Source organism: Ictidomys tridecemlineatus, chromosome 2 (assembly GCF_052094955.1).
Source record: "Ictidomys tridecemlineatus isolate mIctTri1 chromosome 2, mIctTri1.hap1, whole genome shotgun sequence".
In the NCBI taxonomy this organism is placed as follows: Eukaryota; Metazoa; Chordata; class Mammalia; order Rodentia; family Sciuridae; genus Ictidomys; species Ictidomys tridecemlineatus.
The window spans coordinates 61654230-61676702 of NC_135478.1; positions in this window are offsets into that span (position 1 = coordinate 61654230).

The window sequence follows — 22473 nt, forward strand, 5'->3', positions numbered from 1 at the left end:
GATACAGGTGGAAAATAGAGCTGCCTATTAAACAAGGTTTGTGCTAGCTGCTTGAAACTTGACATCCAAAATCAGTTCTCAGTACATTGTTGATTCTTTGGTTTGTTTCTGGTTAAAGTACTTCTAAGCAGAGGCAAATGGGAACAGTTTTTACAAACGTTTTTTAGGAGCTAGCAGGAGAATCACAATGTACTGAAAAAGCCGCAACATTTTTTTCATTGGATTTCTTTAATACTCTGCATGGTACACCTTTCCCTAATCCCACTGTGTAGCCCAAGTTTGGGACTCAAGGGTTCAATGGTTGGTACACATGAATAGTTTGAATTTTCAAGTTTCACTTCATTTTGCACTATGCAGGTGGATGAAAGTAGAGCTGCAAATAAAACACGGTTTGTGCTAGCTGCTTGAAACATGGCATATAAAATATTTTCTCAGTATTTACTCTGTTGTTTATTCATGGTTAAAGTACTTCTAACCAGAATCACGTAGAAAAAGCTTTTACTAATCACTTTAGGTGTTAGCAGGAGAATCCCAATGTTCTGAAAAAGCTGCAACAATTTTTTTATTGAATTTCTTTGATACTCCTTTTGCACTATAGAGATGGATAGAAATAGAGTTACAAATCAAACATGGTTGTTGCCAGATAATTGAAACTTCACACACACAATCAGTTCTCAGTGCTCATTCTGTGGATTTTTCCTGGTTGAATTACTTAAAAGCAAAGCACGCTGGGACAGCTTTTACTAACTCATTTTAGGAGCTAGCAGTAGAATCGCAATGTACTGAAAGAGCTGCAACAATTTTTTCATTGGATTTCTTTGATACTCAACAGTGTTCACTCTTTCAGTAAACACACTTTCTATCCCACGTTTGAGACTATGAGGTTCAATGATTTGCTCATATTAACATTTGAATTTTCAGGTTTCACTTTGTTTTGCATTATAGAGATAGAGGGAAATAGAGTTACAAATCAAAAACGGTTTTGCTAGATGCTTGAAACTTCGCACACACTATCAATTCGAAGTGTTCACTCTTTGATTTGGTCCTAGTCAAAGGAGCTCTTAGCAGAGGTAGGTAAGTGCAGTTTTCTATATCTGAGCTTTTGGAGCTATCAGAGAAATTCCCATGTAATGAAAGAGATGCAAAAATTTTTCACTGGATTTCGTTGATACTCTACAGCATTCATCCTTCTTTAAACACACGTTGTTCTCCAAGTTTGGTTCCCCTAGGTTCAATGGTTTGCAGACAGAAACTGTTTGAATTGTCTTGTTTCACTTTACTTTGCACTATATAGTTTGATAAATATAGAGGTGCAAATCAAACATGGTTTATGGTAGCCTTAAAATACAAAGTGTTTCTGATAGTGAACCATTGAAATGAGAAGACCCAAGCCTCGGAAGCATATTAAGGCTAGGTAAAAGATGACTCCTTCCAAGTGTCAAAGAAATTTGAACAAAAGTAACTCTCACCTTAACACTACTTCTAACCTTAGCCCTAACCCTAAACCTAAAACTAACCCTAACCTCAATAGAGAACCATTGACCCTAGAAGTCTCACATTGGGGAGCTTTGTGGGGCAAGCTAAATGATGAATCCTATGCAGTATCAAACAAATCTGACCAAATAATTATGGAAGGTATTTCAGTGCATGCATATTTTCCTGATTTCTCCTAAAGGGCTCTCAGATAAAGTTGTTTTTACATGCTTCATCTTAGGCCTGCAATCAGAAGGAATATAACAGAGTGTCCCCACAAAGATTTGAGGGTGTGTGTGACGTTTCAAGCACCTATCATAAACCCTGTTGATTTTCATGTTCATTTTCGTTTACTCATATAGATCAAAATGAATTGAAATGAAAATTTCACTGTTCCTGACACCAAACTGTTGAATCAAAATGCCTGGGAAACAGAGTAAGGTTAGTTAAAGATAAATCCTGGATTGTATCAAAAAAATTGAATAAAGTAACACTAACCCTAAAACTACCTCTAAACCTAGCCTAATCCTAATCCTAAACATTACCTCTAAAACTAGCCTAAACCTAATCCTAAATATTATGTATCCCATACCATAATTCTAACCCTAATTTTAACTGTAACCATTGCCCAAACCCTAGCTCTAACTCTATCCATTACCTTAACCCTAACCATAATCCTAATCTAACCATAGCCCTAACCATAATCTTTACCCTAGACCTGCTCTAACCCTCTCCCTCACCCTAGCCCTAACCCTAGCTCAAAACCTAACCTTTACCCTAAACCTAACCCTACCCTAACCCTAACTCTAGCCCTAATCCTAAACATAAACCTAGCTGTAACCCTAACCATTACCCTAAACATAAGCCTGAAACAAATGCTAACAATAGAGCTAAAACTAACCATATAGCTATCCCTAACCCTATTCAAAAACCTAAACCTAACCTGAACACTAAACCTAACCTTATTCATTACTCTAAACCTAATGCTAATTTGAGCCTTAACCTTAAACCTTAACCAAAACCAATCCCTAACTCTAACCCTGACCCTAATAATACACCTAACTCTAAACCTGACCTTTACCCTAAACCTCACCCTTACACTAGACCTAGCCATAACCTAACCCTAAAACTATCCTTAATCGTAATGCTGGATCTGACATTAGCCCTAATCCTAGCCCTAGCCCTAACACAAACACTCACCCTCACTCTAAACCTAGCCTTAATCCTAACCTGAAACATAACCCTAGCCCTAATCCTAATTTTAACCCTCACCTTTGCCCTAAACCTAGCTATAAACCTATCCCATTCTCTAACCCTAACCCTAGCCCTAATCTTAGCCCTAAACCGCAATCCTAACCCTTATACAAGCCCTAATTCGAATCCTATCCCTAACTCTAAATGTCACCTGACCCTGAATCTGCACCCTAACATTAACCCTATCTCTAATCATCACCCTAAACCTAAACCTAAATCTAACATTAGACTGAGACTTAATGCTAAACCTAAAACAAGCCCTAATTGTAATGCTAGTTCTTACTAGCCCTAATTGTAACCCTAGACCTACCCTACTCCTAACCTAACCCCAAATATAGCCCTAATCCGAGCCCAAAACCTAGATTTAACCCTAACCCTAACCCTAGCCAAACACTTAACCTAAACCCAAACCTTGTCCTAAACCTAAACCTAACCTAAACCCTAATCCTCACCATAACCCTACCCTTAACCATAGCTCTAATCTTATCCATTACCCAAACCATAACCCTAACCAAATTCTAACCAAAGGCCTAACCCTAACAATAGCCCTAACTGAACTATAACCCTAGCCCTAACCGTACCTCTAATTCTATCCATTACCCTAACTATAACCCTAACCGAATTCTATCCCTAGGCAGGACACTAACCCTATACCTAACCCTAAACCTATCCATTCCCGTAAACCTAACCTGAAACCAAATCCATTACCCAAACCCTAACACTAATACTAATGCTAATTTGAGCCCTAACCCTAAAAATTAACCTAACACATACCCTAACCCTGACTCTGCCCTAATAATAATCCTAGCTATAAACCTGACTCCAACCCTCAACGTAATGCTTACAAAAGACCTGGCCATAAATCTAACCCTAAAACTATCCCTAACCATAACCCTAGACATGTCATTAGCCCTAGCCCTAACCCTAACCCTAAACCTAATACAAACTCTAGCCCTCATCATAGCCCTAAGCCTCACCTTAATCCTAACCCTAAATTTAACACTAGCCCTGACCCTAATTTTATCCCTTGCCCTAGCCCTAAACGTAGCTGTAACATAATATCTTACCCTAACCCTAACACTATCCCTAACCCTAGCTTTAACCTAGGTCTAAAAATAACACTGACCCTAGTGCTAATCCTAACCCTAATTTAGTGCTAATTCTAAACCTAACCCTATCCTAGTCCTAAGACTAACTCTAACTCTCCCCATAGCCCTATCCCTAGATCTAAGTCTATCCCTTACCATAACACAAACCCTAGCCCTATTTCTAGCCCCAACCCTAGCCCTCACAGTTGCCCGAGACCTAAACCTGGATCTAACTCTAACCTTAAGCCTAAACCTCACCCTAATACTAGCTCTAACCCTAATTCAAATTGGAAAACTAGCCCTAACCCTATCCTAGCCCTAAAACAAAACCCAGCCATAGCCTTAACCCTAACCCATAATCTAAACCAAACCCTAACTCTAATCCTAGCCCTAAAACAAAACCCAGCCATAGCCTTAACCCTAACCCATAATCTAAACCAAACCCTAACTCTAATCCTAGCCCTAAAACAAAATCCAGCCATAGCCTTAACCCTAACCCATAATCTAAACCAAATCCTAACCCTAATCCTAGCTCTAATTCGAGTTTTAAGCCAAACCCTATAATCAACCCTGACCCTGACTCTGGCCATAACACAAATCATAGCTCTAAACATCACCCTAACCCTAAACTTAAACCTAGCACTAGACCTAGTCCTAACCCTAATTCTAAATTTAGCCCTAATCGTAACCCTGGTACTTACATTAGCCATAACCCTACCCCTAGAAATAGCTTAACCCAAAACCTAGCCTTAATCCAAACCGTAACCTGAGCTTTAATCCTAACCCTAACCGTAACCCTAACACTAACACTAATGCTAATCATAACCATAACCCTAGCCCTAACCCTAACTCTAACCCTATCTATTTCCATTACCATAAACCTAACCCTAATGCTAACTCTAGGCCTAAAACTAACCTTGTCCCTAATCCTAACCCTATCCATTACCCTAAAACAAACCTAAACCCTAAACCTCACCCTATCATTACTCTAATCCTAATCCTAATGCTAATTCAAGCCTAATTTAAACTTTAACCTATTCTAAACCCTAAATCAGACTCTGACCCTAATAATACCCCTAGCTCTAATTCTGACCCTAACCCTAAACCTAACACACTAAATGTAGCCATAAACCTTACCCTAAAACTATCTTTAAACACAACCCTAGCCCTGCATTAGCCCTAGCCCTAATATTAGCCCTAACCATAAAACAAACCCTAGCCTTCACCCTAGCCCTAAATATAGCCTTAATCATAACCTTAACACTAACCATAGCCCTAACACTAATTCTAAACTTCACCTTACCATTAACCTAGCTATAACATCATCCCTTACCCTAAACTTAATCTAAACTCTAACCCTGACTCTACGCTTAAGCTGAACACTAACCATAGCCCTAATACTAGACCTAATTTAACCCTATCCCTAACCCTAACCCTAGCCCTAAGACTAACTCTAACTCTCATACTAGCCCTATATCTAGTTCTAATTCTATTCCTTACATAACCCCAACCCTAGCCCTAACCCTAGCCATAACCCTAGCCATAACCATTGCCTAATTCTTATTCCTAGGCCTAACCCTAGATCTAACCCTAACTCTAAATCTAACCCTAACCTTAAGCCTAAGCCTAACACTAACACTAGCCCTAACTCTAATGCTAATCATAAAACAAGCCCTAACCCTAACCCTAGCAGTAAAACAAAACTGAGCAATAGCCCTTACACTAAACCTTAACTTAAATCAAACCCTAACACTACACCTAGACCAAACCCTAGCCATAATTCGAGTCCTAAATTTAACCTTAATACTAACCCTGACTTTGACTTATATTCTAACACTCACCATAGCACTAAAACCCACCCTAACCTAAAACTGAACCATTACAGTAACCCTAGCCCTAATTTGAGTCCTAATCCTAACCCTAAAACTAACCCTGACCCTGAATATTAACCTAATGCTAACATTAGCTCTAAATATCACCCTAACCTTAAACCTAATCCTAACCTTTGAGGTATAACCCCTAATCATAACCCTAAAACTAACCTAATCATAACCCCAGTTATTATATTAGCCATAACCCTAATACTAGCACCTAACCCTAATACAAAACTAGTCCTAATCCGAGCCCTAACCTGAGTTTTAACCCTGAAACTAACCTTAACCCTAGCCTTAACATAGCCCTAACCCTAGCTCTAACCCTATTACTTACCCTAAGCCAAACCCTAACCCTAATGCTAACCCTAGTTCTATCCTTAATTTTTAGCTTAATCCAAACCCTAGCTTTATGACTAGTCCTAACCCTAGCCATCATTCTAGTTATAATCATAACCAAAACCCTAACCTTAACCCTGACCCTTATTTTAACCTTAACACTAATCGTAGGTCTGAACCTGAACCTAACCCTAAACTGAACCCTAACACTAGTTCTACCAGTAATCTTATAACTAACCTTAACCCTAACAATAGTCCTAGACCTAAATCTAATCCTAAGTCTAGCCATAACTTTAGCCCTAGACCTAAAGAAAAACCTAGACCTAGCCTTAACAATAACCCTTAACCTAACCCAAACACTACCCCTACCTCTAGACCTAAACCTAGTCCTAATTCTGGCATTAAACTTAACCATAACCATAACCATAACCCAAACACTGACCCTGACAATAATACTAACCGTAGCTCTACACATCACCCTGACCCTTAACCTAACCCTAAAACTACATCTAGCCCTAACATTAACCATAAAATTGAACCTAATCATAACACTAGTTCTTCCATTAGCCATAGCCCTAAGCTATCCAAACACCTAGCCTTAATCCAAGCCCTACTCTAGTCTTAACCCTAATGTGAACCATAACCATAACCCTAGCTCTAACCCTAACAATAAACCTAACCCTAGACCTAATCCTAACCATAACCCTAGCCCTAACTCTAACTCTAACCCTATTCATTACCCTAATGGTAACCCTAACCTTTATGCTAAACCTAGGCAGAATCCTAATCTTATCCCTAACCTTAACCATATCCACTAACCTACACCTAACCTGAACCCTAAACCTAACCCTTTCATTACCCTATCCCTAGCCCTAATACTAATTCAAGTCCTAACCCTAAACCTTAACCTAACCCACACCATAAACCTGACCCTTACCATAATAATACCCCTAGCTCTAAACCTGAACTTAACAACAAACCTAAACCTTACAATAGACCTAGCCATAATTCTAACCATAAAACTATTCCTATCCATACCCTAGACTTGACATTAGCCCTAGCTTTAACTCTAGAACCTAATCCTAACACAAAACGTAGCTCACATCCTAACCATAAATCTCGCCTTAATCATAACCCTAACCCTAATCCTAACCCTAAATTCTGTCCTTCACCCTAGACCTAAAACTAGGTATAACTCCATACCTTACCCTAAATCTAACCCTAACCATAACCATAACACTAACCCTATACCTAACCCTAGGCCTAACCCTAACACTAACCATAGCCCTAATTCCAGCCCTAATTTAGTCCTATCCCTAACCCTAAAACCAGCTGTAAGACTAATTCTAACTCTCGCCCTAGACCTATACCTTGCTCTAACCCTTTCCCTTACCATCACCCTAAACCTAACCCTAAACTTAGCCCTTACCCTAGCCCTAGCCCTAAAATAAAACCAAGTCATAACCCTAAACCTAACCCTCAACCTAAAACAAACCCTAACCCTACACCTAGCCCTAACCCTATCCCTAATTCTAGTCCTAACCCTAACCTGAAAACTTACCCTGATCCTGACTCTGACCCTACCACTAAGCCTAGCTCTAAACCATAACTTTGTAACCATTAACCTAACCCTAACACTAGACGTGGTCTTAACCCTAACCCTATAACTAATGCTAATTATAACCTTATTTGTACATTAGCCATAGCATTAACCCTAGCCATAACCTAATCCAAAATCTAGCCTTAATAAGAGTCCTAAACCTAGCTTTAACCCTAAACTTAAATCTAACCCTAACCCAAACACTAGCCCTTACCCTAAACATAACCTTATCCCAAATCCTAACCCTAATCCTGGCTCTATTTCTAACTGTAACCAGAGCCCAACCCCTAGTTCTAACTCTATCAATTACCCTAACCATAACTCTAAACCTAATATTAAGCTTATCCTTAATCCTAACTCCAACTCTATCCCTAGCCCTGATTCTAACTCAAAACCTCATCCTAGCCCTAAACCTTACTCAATCCCTGACCCTTACCCTTAATCTTACTGCAAGACTAACCCTAAGCCTAGCCCTAACCCTGAACCTAGCCCTAATCCTAAACTTAACCATAGCTTTAACCCCATCCATTACCCTAATCCTAATGATAAACCTCATGATAACCGTAGCCCAACCCTAAACCTACTCTAACACTAAATGTAAACCTAACCCTAGACATAAACTTAAACCTAACCCTTGTCCTAGTCCTAACCCTAGCTAAAACCCTAAATATTACCCTAACCCTAGTCCTAAACCTAATCCCAACCCTAACTCTAACTCGACATCTAACCCTGTTTATTACCCCAAACCTAATGATAACTCTAGTCCTAACCCTAATACTAAATCTAACCCTATCCATAACTGTAACCCTAGAACTAACCCTAAATCTAACCCTAGCCTTAGCACTAAACCTAGCTCAAATCCTAACCCATAGCCTAAACCTAAACTTGTCCCTAAGCCTAGCCTTGACCCTAAGCCTAGCCTTAACCCTAACTCTAATCGTAACTCTATCCCTAATCTCAACCATAAACCTAGCCCTAGCCCTAGCTCTAACCCTATCCATTACCTAATGATAACCATAATCCTAATGCTAATTCTAGGCCTATCCCTAACCCTATCCATTATCCTAAACCTGACTGAACCCTAAACCTAACCTGAAGCCTAAAACTAACCCTATACATTATCTCAACCCTAACTCTAACCCTAATGCTAATTTGAGCCCTAAACCTAAACCTTAACCTAACCCAAACCCAATACCTGACCCTGACCATTATAATACCCCTAGCTCTAAAACTGAACCTTACCCTAAACCTAACTCTGACACTTGACCTAGCCACAAATCTTACCAGAAAACTATCCCTAACAGTAACCTTAGACCTGATATTAGCCCTAGCCCTAATCCTTGCCATAACCCTAACACAAATGTTATCCCTCAACCTATCCCTAAACCTAGCCCTGATTTTAACCTGAACCCTAACTCTCACCCTATCCCTTATTTTATCTCTCGCCCTCGTTCTGAACCTAGCTATAACCCCATTTCTTCCCCTAAACTTAACCCTAACCCTAAACTTAGACCTAACCCTAAAACTAAACTTAGACCTGAACCTAGCCCTAATTTGGCCCTAACCCTATAACACTAGCACTAAGACTAACTCTAACTCTCACTGTAGCCCTATTCCTAGTTCTAACCCTATTCTTTACCATAAGCCTAACACTTGCCCTAACCCTAGCCCTAGTCCTAACCCTAGATTTAACCATAACTCTAAATCTAACACTAACCCTAAACCTCACACTAACATTAGCCCTAACACTAATGCTAATCTTAAACTAGCCCTAACCTAGTTCTACCCCTAAAACAAAACCAAGCCATAGTACTAACCCTAACCCTTAACCTAAACCAAAACCTAACTGCCCCAACTCTTGCCCTAATTCCAGTCCTACCCTAACCCTAAAACTAACCTTGTCCCTGACTCTGACCCTAACACTAACCCTAGCTCTAACATCACCCTAAAAATAAAACTAAACCTAAAACTAGACCTAACCCTAAAACTAGCCCTGATCATAACCCTATTTCTAACATTAGCCATAGCACTAACCTAATAAAAAACATATCCCTAAACAGAGCCTTAAACCTCACTTTGACCCTAACACTAACCCTAACTTTAGCCCTAACCATTACTCTAAAACTAAACCTAACCCTAAAACTTTCCCTAACCCTAAACCTAACCCTAGCCTTAATCCTAACCATAATCCTAGACCTAACCCTAGCAATTACAATCAACATAGCCCTAACCCTAATTCTAACCCTAGGATAACCCTAACCCTATCTCAAATCCTAAATATATTAATTACCCTGTACCTAACCTGAACCCTAAACCTAACCATATCCATTACCCTTACCTTAACCATAATCATAATGCTAATTAGAGCCCTAACTCTAAACCTTAAACTAACCCAAACCTTAACCATGACCATGACCCTAATAATAATCCTATATATAAACCTATCCCTAACCCTCAACCTAAAACTTACACTAGAACTATCCATAAACCTCACCCAAAACTAACCCTAACCATATACCTAGACCTGATATTAGCCCTAGTCCTAATCCTAGAACTAATACTAACACAAAACCTACCTTTATCATAGCCCTAAACCTAGCCTTAATCCTAACCTTAACCCAAACCCTAGCCATAACCCTATTTTGAGGCTCTCCCTAAATCTAGCTATGATATCATACCTTACCCTAATCCTAACCCTAACTCTAACCCTAGCCCTAAACCTAGGCCTAGCCCTAACACTAACCAAGCACTGATCCTAGCACTAATTTAGGCCTAACCCTAACCCTAACCCTAAGCCTAACCCTAACCCTAATGCTCAATATAGCTCTAACCCTAGTTCTAAACCTATCCCTTACCATAACCCAAACCCTAACCCTAAACTTAGCCCCAATCCTAGACCTAACATTCGCCCTATCCCTAAACGTAGATCTAACCCTAACTGTAAATTTAACCCTAACCCTAAGCCTAATCCTCACCCTAACACTAGCTGTAACCCTAATGCTAATTGGAAAACTAGCCCTAAACCTAGCAAACAAAACCGAGTCATAGGCTTAATCCTAATCCTTAACCTAAACCAAACTTAACCCTTCACCTAGCCATAAACCTAGCCCTAATTCGAGTCCTAACCCTAACTCTAGAACTTACCCTGACCCTGACTCGAACCCTAACACTAACCCTAGCTCTTAACATCACCCTAACCCTAACTAACCCTCACACTAGACCTAGGCCTAAACCTAACCCTAAAACTAGGCCTAATTGGAACCCTGGTTTTTTACATTATCCATAGCCTTGTGCTAAAAGAAAACCTATCCCTAATCCGAGACCTAAAGCTAGCTTTAAACCTAACCCTAACCTTAACCCTAGCCCTATTCTTAACCCTAAAACTAGCCCTAACCATAGCTCTAACCCTATCCCTTACTCTAAGCCAAACCCTCACCCTAATGCAACCGTAGCCCTAACCCTTATCTGTGGTTTACCCGAAAACATAACTCTAATACTAATCCTAACCCTATCCCTCATTCTAGCTCTAACCCTAACCCAAACCCTAATTTTAACCCTGACCCTTATTTTGACCCTAACTCTAACCCTAGGTTTAAACCTGATCCTAACCCTAAACTGAACCCTATCACTAGCCCTATGAGTAACCCTATACCTAAACCTAAACCTAAACCTAACACTAAACCTAGACAAAAACCTAATCCTAAATCTAGCCATAACTTTAGCACTAGCCCTAAATGAAAACTTAGCCCTAGCCCTAACAATAACCCTTAATCTAACCTAAACACTAATCATATCCCTAGACATAACACTAGCCCTAATTCTGGCCCTAACCTTAACCCAAACACTGACCCTTACCCTAACAAAACCCCTAGGTCTAAACTTTATCCTAACCCCAAATCTAGTCATAACCCTAACATTATACCTAGCCATAACCTAACCTAGCTCTTACATTACCCATATACCTAATGCTAGCTCTAAACCTCACACAAAACCTAGCCCTTATTCTAGCCCTAACCCTAGCGCTAATAGTAACACTAACGTTAACCCTACCCATAACCCTAAACCTAACCCTCACCCTAGCCTTAACCCTAGCTCAAACACTAAACTTTATGTTAATCATAACCGTAGCCCTAACCCTCATGCTAACCCTAGACCTTATCCTAATCATAACCAAGGCCAAACCTTACCTCTAACTCTATCCATTACCCTAAACATAATTGAAACCCTAATGCTAACCCTATATCTAAACTTAACCCTAACCCTAAACCTAGAGCTGACACTAAACCTAAGCCTAGCCCTAGTTCTAACCATAGTTCAAACCCTAACACTTACCCTAAACCTAACCCTAACATTAACCCTAGACTTAACTCTAACCCTAAAACTAACCCTAGCCCTAATCCTATCCATAACTCTAGCCGTAAACTTATCCATTACTCTAAACGTAAGTCTAACCCAAATGCTAAACCTAGGCCTGACCTTAAACCTATCTCTAACACTAATCCTATCCATTATCCAAACATAACCTGAACACTAAACCTAACCCTATCAATTACTCTAACCGAATCACTAATCCTAATGCTAATACAAATCCAAAACCTAAACCATAACCTAAACCAAACCCTAAACAAGACACTGATCTAATAATACACCTAGCTCTAAACCTGACCCTTACCCTAAAACTAACCCTTACACTAGACCTAGCCATCAACCTAACCTTAACACCATCCCTAACCATAACCCTAGATCTGACATTAGCCCTAGACCTAACTCTTGCTTAACATTAACACAAACCCTAGCCCTCATCCTAGCCCTAAACCTACCCTTAATCTTATACTGAAACCTAACCCTAGCCCAAACCCTAATTTCAACCCTTACCCTAGTTCTGAACCTAGGTATAACCACATCCCTTTCCCTAACCCTAACCCTAACACTAACCCTAACCCTAACCCTAATCCTAGGCCTGACCCTAACACTAACCCTAGCTCTAATCATAGCCCTAATTTAGTGCTAATCATAACCCTAACTCTAAACCTAGCCCTAAGACTAATTTTAACTCTCACCCTAGACCTATTTCTAGTACTAATTTTATATGTTACCATAACCGTAACACTAGCCATAACCATAGTCTAAACCTAGCCCTAGTCCTAACTCTAGGTCTAACCATAACTCTAAATCTAACCTTAACCCTAAGACTCAACCTCACCCTATCACTAGCCCTAACACTATCACTAAACCTAAAACTAGCCCTAACCCTAGCCCTAGCTCTAAAACAAAACTAAGCCATAGACCTAACCCTAACTATAACCTAACCATAACCCTATACCTGACATTAACCCAAGCCCTAATTCTTGCCTTAACCCCAATACAAAACCTAACCCTACACCTAGCATTAACCCTAGGCCCATTTGAGAGTTATTCCTAATCCTAAAACCCTGACCCTGACTCTGACTTTAACACTAACCCTATCTCAAATCATCACCCTAAACCTAAACCTAACCCTAACACTAGACCTAGCCCTAACCCTAATCCTAAAACTAGCCCTAATCATAACCGTACTTCTTACATTGGCCGTAGCCCTAACCCTAGCCCTAACCTAATCTAAAACCTAGCCGTATACTGAGTCCTAATCATAGCTTTAACACTAACCCTAACCCTAACCCTAACCCTATCCCTAATCCTTACTCTAGCCCTAATCCTAAACATAACTGTAGTCCTAACCCTAGCTCTAATTCTATCCATTACCTTAACCCTAACTCTAACCCTAATGCTAACCCGAGGATAACCCTATCCCTATAAAATACCCTAAACCTATCCTGAACCCTAAACCTAAACATATTCTTTACCCTCACCCTAACACTAAACCTAACGCTAATTTGAGACCTAACCCTAAACCTTAACCCAAAAAAAACCTAACACTGACCTTGACCCTAATAATACCCCTAACTCTAAAAGTGACCCTAACCCTTAACCTAACCCTTACAATATACCTAGCCATAAACCTAACCCTGAAATTATCCCTAACCATAACACTAGACCTGACATTAACCCTAGCTGTAAAGTTAGCCCCAACGCTAACAAAAACCATAGCTCTAATATTGGCCCTAAACCTAGTCTTAATCCTAACCCTAACCTGAACACTAGCCCTAACCCTAAATTTAACCATCACTCTAGCCGTAAACCTAGCTATACCATCATACCATACCAGAACCCTAATCCTAACCCTAGCATTAAACCAAGGCCTAGCCTTAAGAGTAAGCCTAGCTCTAATCCTAGCCCTAATTTAGCCTAACCCTAAACCTAACCGTATCCCTAGCCCTAAGAATCAATCTAACTCTCACCCGAGCACTATCCCTAGTTCTAACCTTATCCCTTACCATAACCCAAAGTCTAGCCCTAACCCTAGCCCAAATCTAGCCCTAAACTTATCCCTAGCCCTAAACCTATATCTAACCCTAACACTAAATCTAACCCTATTCCTAAACCTAAACCTCACCCAAACACTAGCCCTAACCCTAATGCTAATTTGAAAGTTTGCCATAACCCTAGACATAGCCCTCAAACAAAACTGAGTTATAGCCCTAATCCTAACCCTTAACCTAAACCAAAACCTAACAATACACCTAGCCCTAAACCTAGCCGTATTTCGAGTCCTAACCCTTACCCCACAACTAATACTGACCCTGACACTGACCCTAAAACTAACCCTAGCTCTAAACATCACCCTAATCTCAAACCTAACCTGAACACTTAGACCTAGTTCTAAACTTAACCCTAAATCTAGCCCTAATCACAATGCCAGTTTTTACATTACCCATAGCCCTAAACCTAATACAAAACCTACCCCTAATATGAGCCATAACACTAGCTTTAACATTAACCCTAACCCTAACCCTAGCCCTAAACCTAACCCTAACCCTAGCTCTAACCCTATCCCTTACCTTAAGCCAAATACTCACCCTAATGCTACCCTAGTCCTAACCCTGATCCTTAGCCTACTCCAAACCCTAACTCTATTACTAGACCTAACCCTAGCCCTCATTCTAGCTCTAACTTTAACCCAAACCCTAAACCTATCCCTGACACTTATTCTGACCCTAACACTAACCCTAGGTCTAAGCCTGATCCTAACCCTAAACCAAATCCTAACACTAGCCCCACTGGTAAACCTGTACCTAAACCTAACCATAACACTAGCACTAGACCTAAACTTAATCCTAAATATAGCTATATCTCTAGACTTAGCCCTAAAAAATTTCTAGTATAGCCCTAACAATAACCATTAACCTAACACAAGGACTAACCATACTCCAAGACCTAACCCTAGTTCTAATTCTGGTCCTAACCCTAAACCCAACAATAATCCAAACAATGACCCTTACCCTAACACAAACCCTAGCTCTAAACCTTATACTAACTCGAAAACTAATCCTAACAATAAACCTATTCATAATCCTAACCCTAAAACTAGTCATAAACATAACCCTAACTCTTACATTACCCATAGTCCAAATGCTAGCCATAAACCTCACACAAATCTAGCCCTAAACCTAGCCCTAAGTGCAACCCTAAGCCTAACCTTAGCCCTAACCCTAACCCTAATGCTTGCTCTAGCCCTAACCCTGGCTCAACCTCTAACTCTTACCCTAAACATAACCCTAACCCTAACCGTAGCCAAAATCCTAACCTTAACCCAAGCCCTAACACTGGCACTAACACTATTCATTACCCTAAACATAAGCCTAACCCAAATGCTAATGCTAAGCCTAAGCCTAACCCTATTGCTAAAACTAATCTTATACATTACTTCAAATCTAACATGAACCCTAAACCTAATGCTATCAATTACTCTAACCCTAACCCTAACCCTCACATTGTCTTGAGCCCTAACCCTAAACCTTAACCTAAAGCAATCCCTAACCCGGACTCTAACCTTAATAATACACCTAGCTCCAAAACTGACTCTTACTCTAAACCTAACCCTTACACTAGACCTAGCCATAAACCTAACCTTAACAATATCCCTAACCATAACTCTAGAACTGACATTAGCCTCAGCCCTAATCCTATCCCTAACCCTAAAACAAACTCTAGCCCTAAACCTAGTCTTAATCATAACCCTTACACTTACCCTATCCCTATCCCTAATTTTAACTTTTGCCCTAGCCCTGAACCTAGCTATAACACTATTTCTTTCTCTAAAACTAATGCTAACCCTAACACTAACAATAACCCTAAACCTAGCTCTAACCATAGGACTAACCCTAACATTAACCCTAGCTCTAATCCAAGCCCTAATTTAGCCCCAACCCTAACTCTACCCCTAACCCTAGCCCTAATACTAACTCTAATTTTCACCCGAGACCTATTTCTATTTCTAACCATATTCATTACCATAACCCTAGTACTAGCCCTAAACTTAGCCCTAACCCTAGATCTAACCATAACTCTAAACCTAACCCTAATCTTAAGCCTAAACCTCACCCTACCACTAGCCCTAACACTATCACTTATCCTAGCCCTAGCCCTAAAAGAAAACCAAGGCATTGCACTAACCCTAAACCTTAACCTAAACCAAACCCTAACCATAAAACTAGCCAAAACCCTAGCTCTAATTGGAGTCCTAGGCCTAAAACTAACCCTGACCCTGACTCATATCCAAACACTAACCCTAACTCTAAATATCACCCTAACCCTAATGCTAATGCTAACACTATACCTAGCCCAAACCCTAACCCTAAAACTAATCTAAACCTAACCCTACTTCTTACATTAGCCATAGCCCTAACCCTATCCCTAATCCTAACAAAAATAGCCATAATCTGAGCCCTAACACTAAAGTTAACCCTAACCCTAGCCCTAACCCCAACCCTAAACATAGACCTAAATCTAATTCTAAACTTATCCCTTACCCTAAGCCAAACCCTATCCATAATGCTAACCTTGTCATAATCCTAATCCTTAGCCTAACCCAAACCTTAATCCTATTACTAGTCCTAACCTTAGCCCTCATTTTAGCTCTAACCCTAGCCCCAAAACTAACCCTAACCTTCACACTTATTCTGACCCTAACTCTAATTACAGGTCTAAACGTGACCCTAACTCTAAACCAAACCCAGAAACTAGTCCAACCAGTAACCTTATACCTAAACCTAATTCTAACACTAGCCTTAGACCTAAAACTAATCTTAAATATATCAATAACTCTAGCCCTAGCCCTAAACAAAAACTTAGTACTAGCCCTAACAATTATCCTTAACCTAAAGGGAACACTAACCCTACTTCTAGACCTAAATCTAGACCTAAATCTGGCTTTCATGCTAAGCCTAACTCTAACCTGATCACTGACCCTGACACTAACAATAAACCCAGCTCTAAACCTGACCCTAAACCAAAATCTAAATCTAACACTAGACCTAGCCATAACCCTAACCCTAAAACTAGCCCTAATTAGAACCTTAGATCTCACATTACCCATAGCACTAACCCTAGGCCTAAACCTAACACAAAACCTAGTCCTAATCTGAGGCCTATACCCACCCTAAGCAAAACGCTCATCCTAACACTAGACATAACCCTAACTCTAACCTTCACCTTAGACCTAACCCTAGCTCAAAGCCTAACCCTTAGCGTAAACATAAACCTAGCCCTATTCCAGACCATAAACCTAACCCTATCCCTAATCCTAACCTTAACCCTAGCCCTAACCCTAGCCATTATCATAACTCTAAGCCTAACCCGATGATGATAACCCTAGCCCTAAACCTAACTGAAACCCTTACCCAAACCTTAAACCTAACCCTAGACCTAACCCTAAACCTAACCCTTGCTGTAGACCTAACCCTAACTCATACTGATAGACCCAACCTGATCTTTTATTAAATTGGGAGCCATCTTGCCACAAAGCCATGAAAAGCTAATTTCGGCTTTACTATAAATTACTGCAAATTCTGAACCTGCTTGGAATGCCTGCCTGTGCCTTTAACTCACCCATGCCTGGCTCTCTGACCAGATAGCAGCCCTCTCTGAAACTTTAGTGACACCTCATAAATATTGGCCTTCCCTGGCCAGACAATGACCCTCTCTGAGGCTCTAATGGTCTTCATAAATTCTGATGTTGGAGCCAGCAAAAATTGTAAACTACCATTAGTGTGATGCTTGTCAGAGTTCTGTTATCTGTAACACCCCCTTTGTGTAACTTTCTGGGCTATAAAGCTGAGCTGTAGGAAAGGTGGGGCTGCTGTCTTGTTCCCACCGTTTTGGGAGGAAAAGGCAGTCTGGCCGGTCGAAATAATAAGCTTGCTTTAATTTGATTTTAATTGGAGTCAGTGGTCTTTTCTTGCGTCCTGGTCTAACAACACCCTAATCCTTACACTAAACCAAACAGTAAACTTATCCCTAAAACTAAACTTAACCCTAAACCTAACCTTAAACCTAAAGCTAACCTTACATTTAACCAATCTATTACCCTAATCCTAACCCTAACCCTAATAAAAATCCTAGTCCTAACCCTAAACCTAACTCTGACCATAACCATAACCATAACCATAACCCTAGACCTAACACTAAACCTAACACTTGCCTATAACTAACCGTAGCTCAAAACCTAAACTTTACCCTAAACCTAACCCTAATCCTAACCCTGTCCATAACCATAAGCCTAACCCTAGACCTAACACTAAACCTAACCCTAGCACAAGAACTAACCCTAGCTCAAAACTTAAACTTTACCCTATACCTAACCCTAAAACTACCGTAAGCTAGAGTTACTAGCCCTAATCCAAACCCTAACTGTAATTCTAGCCCTAATCCTAACCATAACCCTAGCTCTAACACTATACATTACCTTTATGATAACCCTATCCAAAATGCTAACCCTAGGCCTAATTCTAACCTTATCGCTAACCCTAACATCTCCATTACCCTAAACCTACATTTAACCCTAAATCTATCCCTATCCATTACCCTAATCCTAACCCTAAACCCAATGCTCATTTGAACCCTATCCCTAAATTTTAACTTAAAACAAATTCTAACTCTGACCCTGACCCTAGAAGTACACATAGCTCTAAACCTGACCCTTACCCTAAACCTAACCCTTACACTAGAACAAGACATAAACCTAACAGTAAATCTACACCTAACTGTAACACTAGACCTGACATTAGCCCTAGCCTAATTCTAGACCTAACCCTACATTAAAGCCTAGCCCTGATACTAGCCCTAAACATAGCCTTAATTATAACCCTAACTCTAGCCCTAGATCTAACCCTAATTCTAACCCTCAAAGTACCTCTAGACCTCGCTATAATGCCATCCATCACCCTAAAAATAACCCTAACCCTAGCCCTAACACTAGGCAAAAGTTGAACACTAACCCTAGCAGTAATCCTTGTCCTAATTTAGCCCTATCTCTAAAACTAACCAAAACCCTAGCCCTAAGACTAACTCTAACTCTTGCCTTGCCCTATTCCTAGTCCTAACCCTATTCCTTACCATAACCCTAACCCTAGCCCTAACCCTTGCCCTATCATTAGACCTATCTCTAGCCCTAGATCTAATGCTTACTCCAAATCTAACCCTAACTATAAGGCTAAACCTAACACTAACACTAACCCTAACCCTAATGCTAATCATATAACTAGCCCTAACCCTACCCTTAGCCCTAAAACAAAACCGAGTCATACCCCTAACCATAACCCTTAACCTAAACCAAACCCTAACCCTACACCTAGACCTAACCCTATCCCTAATTCTAGACCTTAACCTAACTTGAAAACTAACCCTGACCCTGACTCTGACCCTACACTAATCATAGCTCTAAACATCATCATAACCATAAACCTAACCCTAACAGTAGACCCTGGCCCTATAATGAGTGCTAATCATAACCCTACTTCGTAAATAAGACATAGCCTTAACTCTAGCCCTAACTTAATCCAAAAACCTAGCCTTAATCAGAGTCCTAAACCTAGCTTTAAACTTAAACTTAAACCTAACCCTAATCCAAACACTATCTCTAGTCCTATACATAACCCTAGCACTAACTTAGGTCTAACCCTATCCATAACCCTAACAATAACCATAACCATATGCTAAACTTAAGCCTAACCCTAACCCTATTCATTACACCAAAACAAACCTAAACCTTAAAACTAACTCTGTCATTACCCTAACACTAAACCTAATGCTAATTTGAGCCCTAAACCTAAACCCTAACCTAACCCAAAACCTAAATTTGACCCTGACCCCAATAATAACCCTAGCTCTAAACCTGACCCTTACATTAAACCCTTACACTGGACCAAGCCATAAACCTAACACTAAATCTATCCATAACTGTAACCCTAGACCTTACATTAGCTCTAGCCCTAATACTAGCCCTAAACCTAACACAAAAACTAGTCCTCATCCTAGCCCTGAACCTTGCCTTGATCATAACCCTAGTACAAACTCTAGCCCTAACCAAAATACTAACCCTCACTCTAGCCCTCAACCTAGATATAACTCAATCTCTTATGCTAAACGTAACCCTAACTCTAACCATAACCCTAGGCCTAAACATAACACTAACCCTAACCCTAATTAACAGTATCCCTAACCCTAATCCTAACCCTATCCTAAAACTAACTCTAACTCTCACACTAGACCTATCACTAGTTCTAACCCTATTCCTTACCATAATCCTAACCCTAGCCCTAACCCTAGTCCTAACCCTTGCCATATTCTTACCCCTAGCACTAACCTTAGAACAAAACCTAACTCTAAATCTAACTGTAAACCAAAGGCTAAGCCTAACCCTAACATTAGCCCTAACCCTAACACTAATCCTAAAACTAGCCCTAATCTTAGCCTTAGCCCTAAAACAAAACCAAGCCATAGCTCTAACCCTAAACCTTAAACTAAATCAAACCCTAACCATACAACTACCCCTAAACCTAGCTCTAATTCGAGTTTTAAGCTGAACCCTAAAACTAACCCTGACCCTACTTGGACACAAATACTAATCCTAGCTCTAAACATCAACATAACCCTAAACCTAACCCTAACACTAAACCTAGCCCTAAACTTAACCCTAAAATTAGCGGAAATCATAACCCTAGAACTTACATTAGCCATAACCCTAACCCTAGCACTAACAAAACCCAAAACCTAGCCCTAATCTGGGCCCTAACTCAAGATTTAACCCTAACCCTAACCTTAACTCTAACCATAATCATTAATATAACAATAGCCCTAACCCTAAGTCTAATACTCTCCATTACATAACCATAATCATAATCCTAATGCTAACCCTAGGCCTAAACATAACGCTATCTCTAATCCTATCCCTATCTGTTAACCTAAACCTAACCTGAACCCTAATACTATCCCTATCATTATCCTATCCCTAATCTTAATGCTAATTTGATTCCTAACTTTAAAACTTAACCTAACCCAAATCTTAACCCAGCCCTTGATCTAGCCCTATACCTGACCCTAAGCCTAAAGCCAACCCTTACACTAGATGAAGCCATAATCTTAACCCTAAAACTATCTTTAAACCTAATTCTAGACCTAAAATTAGCCATACACCTAATCTTAGCCAAAACCCTAAAACAAAACCTAGCCCCCATCCTAGCCCTAAACCTAGCCTTAATCACAACCCTAACCTTAACCATAGCCCTAACACTAATTTTATTTTATTTATTTATTTTTTATTGTTGGTCTTTCAAAACATTACATCTTTCTTAATATATCATGTTTCACAATTTGATTCAGAATGGTTATGAACTTCCATTATTACCCCGTATACAGATTGCTGAATCACATCGGTTACATCAGTTACATTTCCATTGATTTACACATTGCCATTCTAGTGTCTGATGAATTCTGCTCTCTAACCTATCATCTACTATCCCCCCACCTCTCCCCTCCCCTCCCCTCTTCTCTCTCGACCACCTCTACTGTAAAACATTTATTCCACTTGTGTACTTCTTCCTTATCCCTTACTTCCTCTTGTATGTAATTTTATAAAACCCTGAGGATCACCTTCCCTTTCCCTGCAGATTCCCTTCTCTCTCCCTTTTCCTCCCACCTCTCATCCCTATTTAATGTTAATCTTCTTCTCCTGCTCTTCGTCCCTACTCTGTCCTTAGTTACTCCCCTTATATCAAAGAAGTCATTTGGCATTTATTTTTTAAGGATTGGCTAGCTTCACTTAGCATAATCTGCTCTAATGCCATCCATTTCCCTCCAAATTCTATGATTTTGTCGTTTCTTAATGCAGAGTAATACTCCATTGTGTATAAATGCCACATTTTTTTATCCATTCATCTATTGAAGGGCATCTAGGTTGGTTCCACAATCTTGCTATCGTGAATTGTGCTGCTATGAACATCGATGCAGCAGTGTCCCTGTAGCATGCTCTTTTTAAGTCTTTAGGGAATAGACTGAGAAGAGGAATAGCTGGGTCAAATGGTGGTTCCATTCCCAACTTTCCAAGAAATCTCCATACTGCTTTCCAAATTGGCTGCACCATTTTGCAGTCCCACCACGAAATGAGGACAACTACTCCATTCACAATATCTCCCCAAAAAATAAAATACTTGGGAATCAACCTAACAAAAGAGGTGAAAGATTTATACAATGAAAACTACAGAACCCTAAAGAAAGATATAGAAGAAGATCTTAGAAGATGGAAAAATATACCCTGTTCATGGATAGGCAGAACCAACATCATCAAAATGGCGATACTACCAAAAGTTCTCTATATGTTCAATGCAATGCCAATCAAAATCCCAACAGCATTTCTTGTAGAAATTGATAAAAGAATCATGAAATTCATATGGAATAATAAAAGACCCAGAAT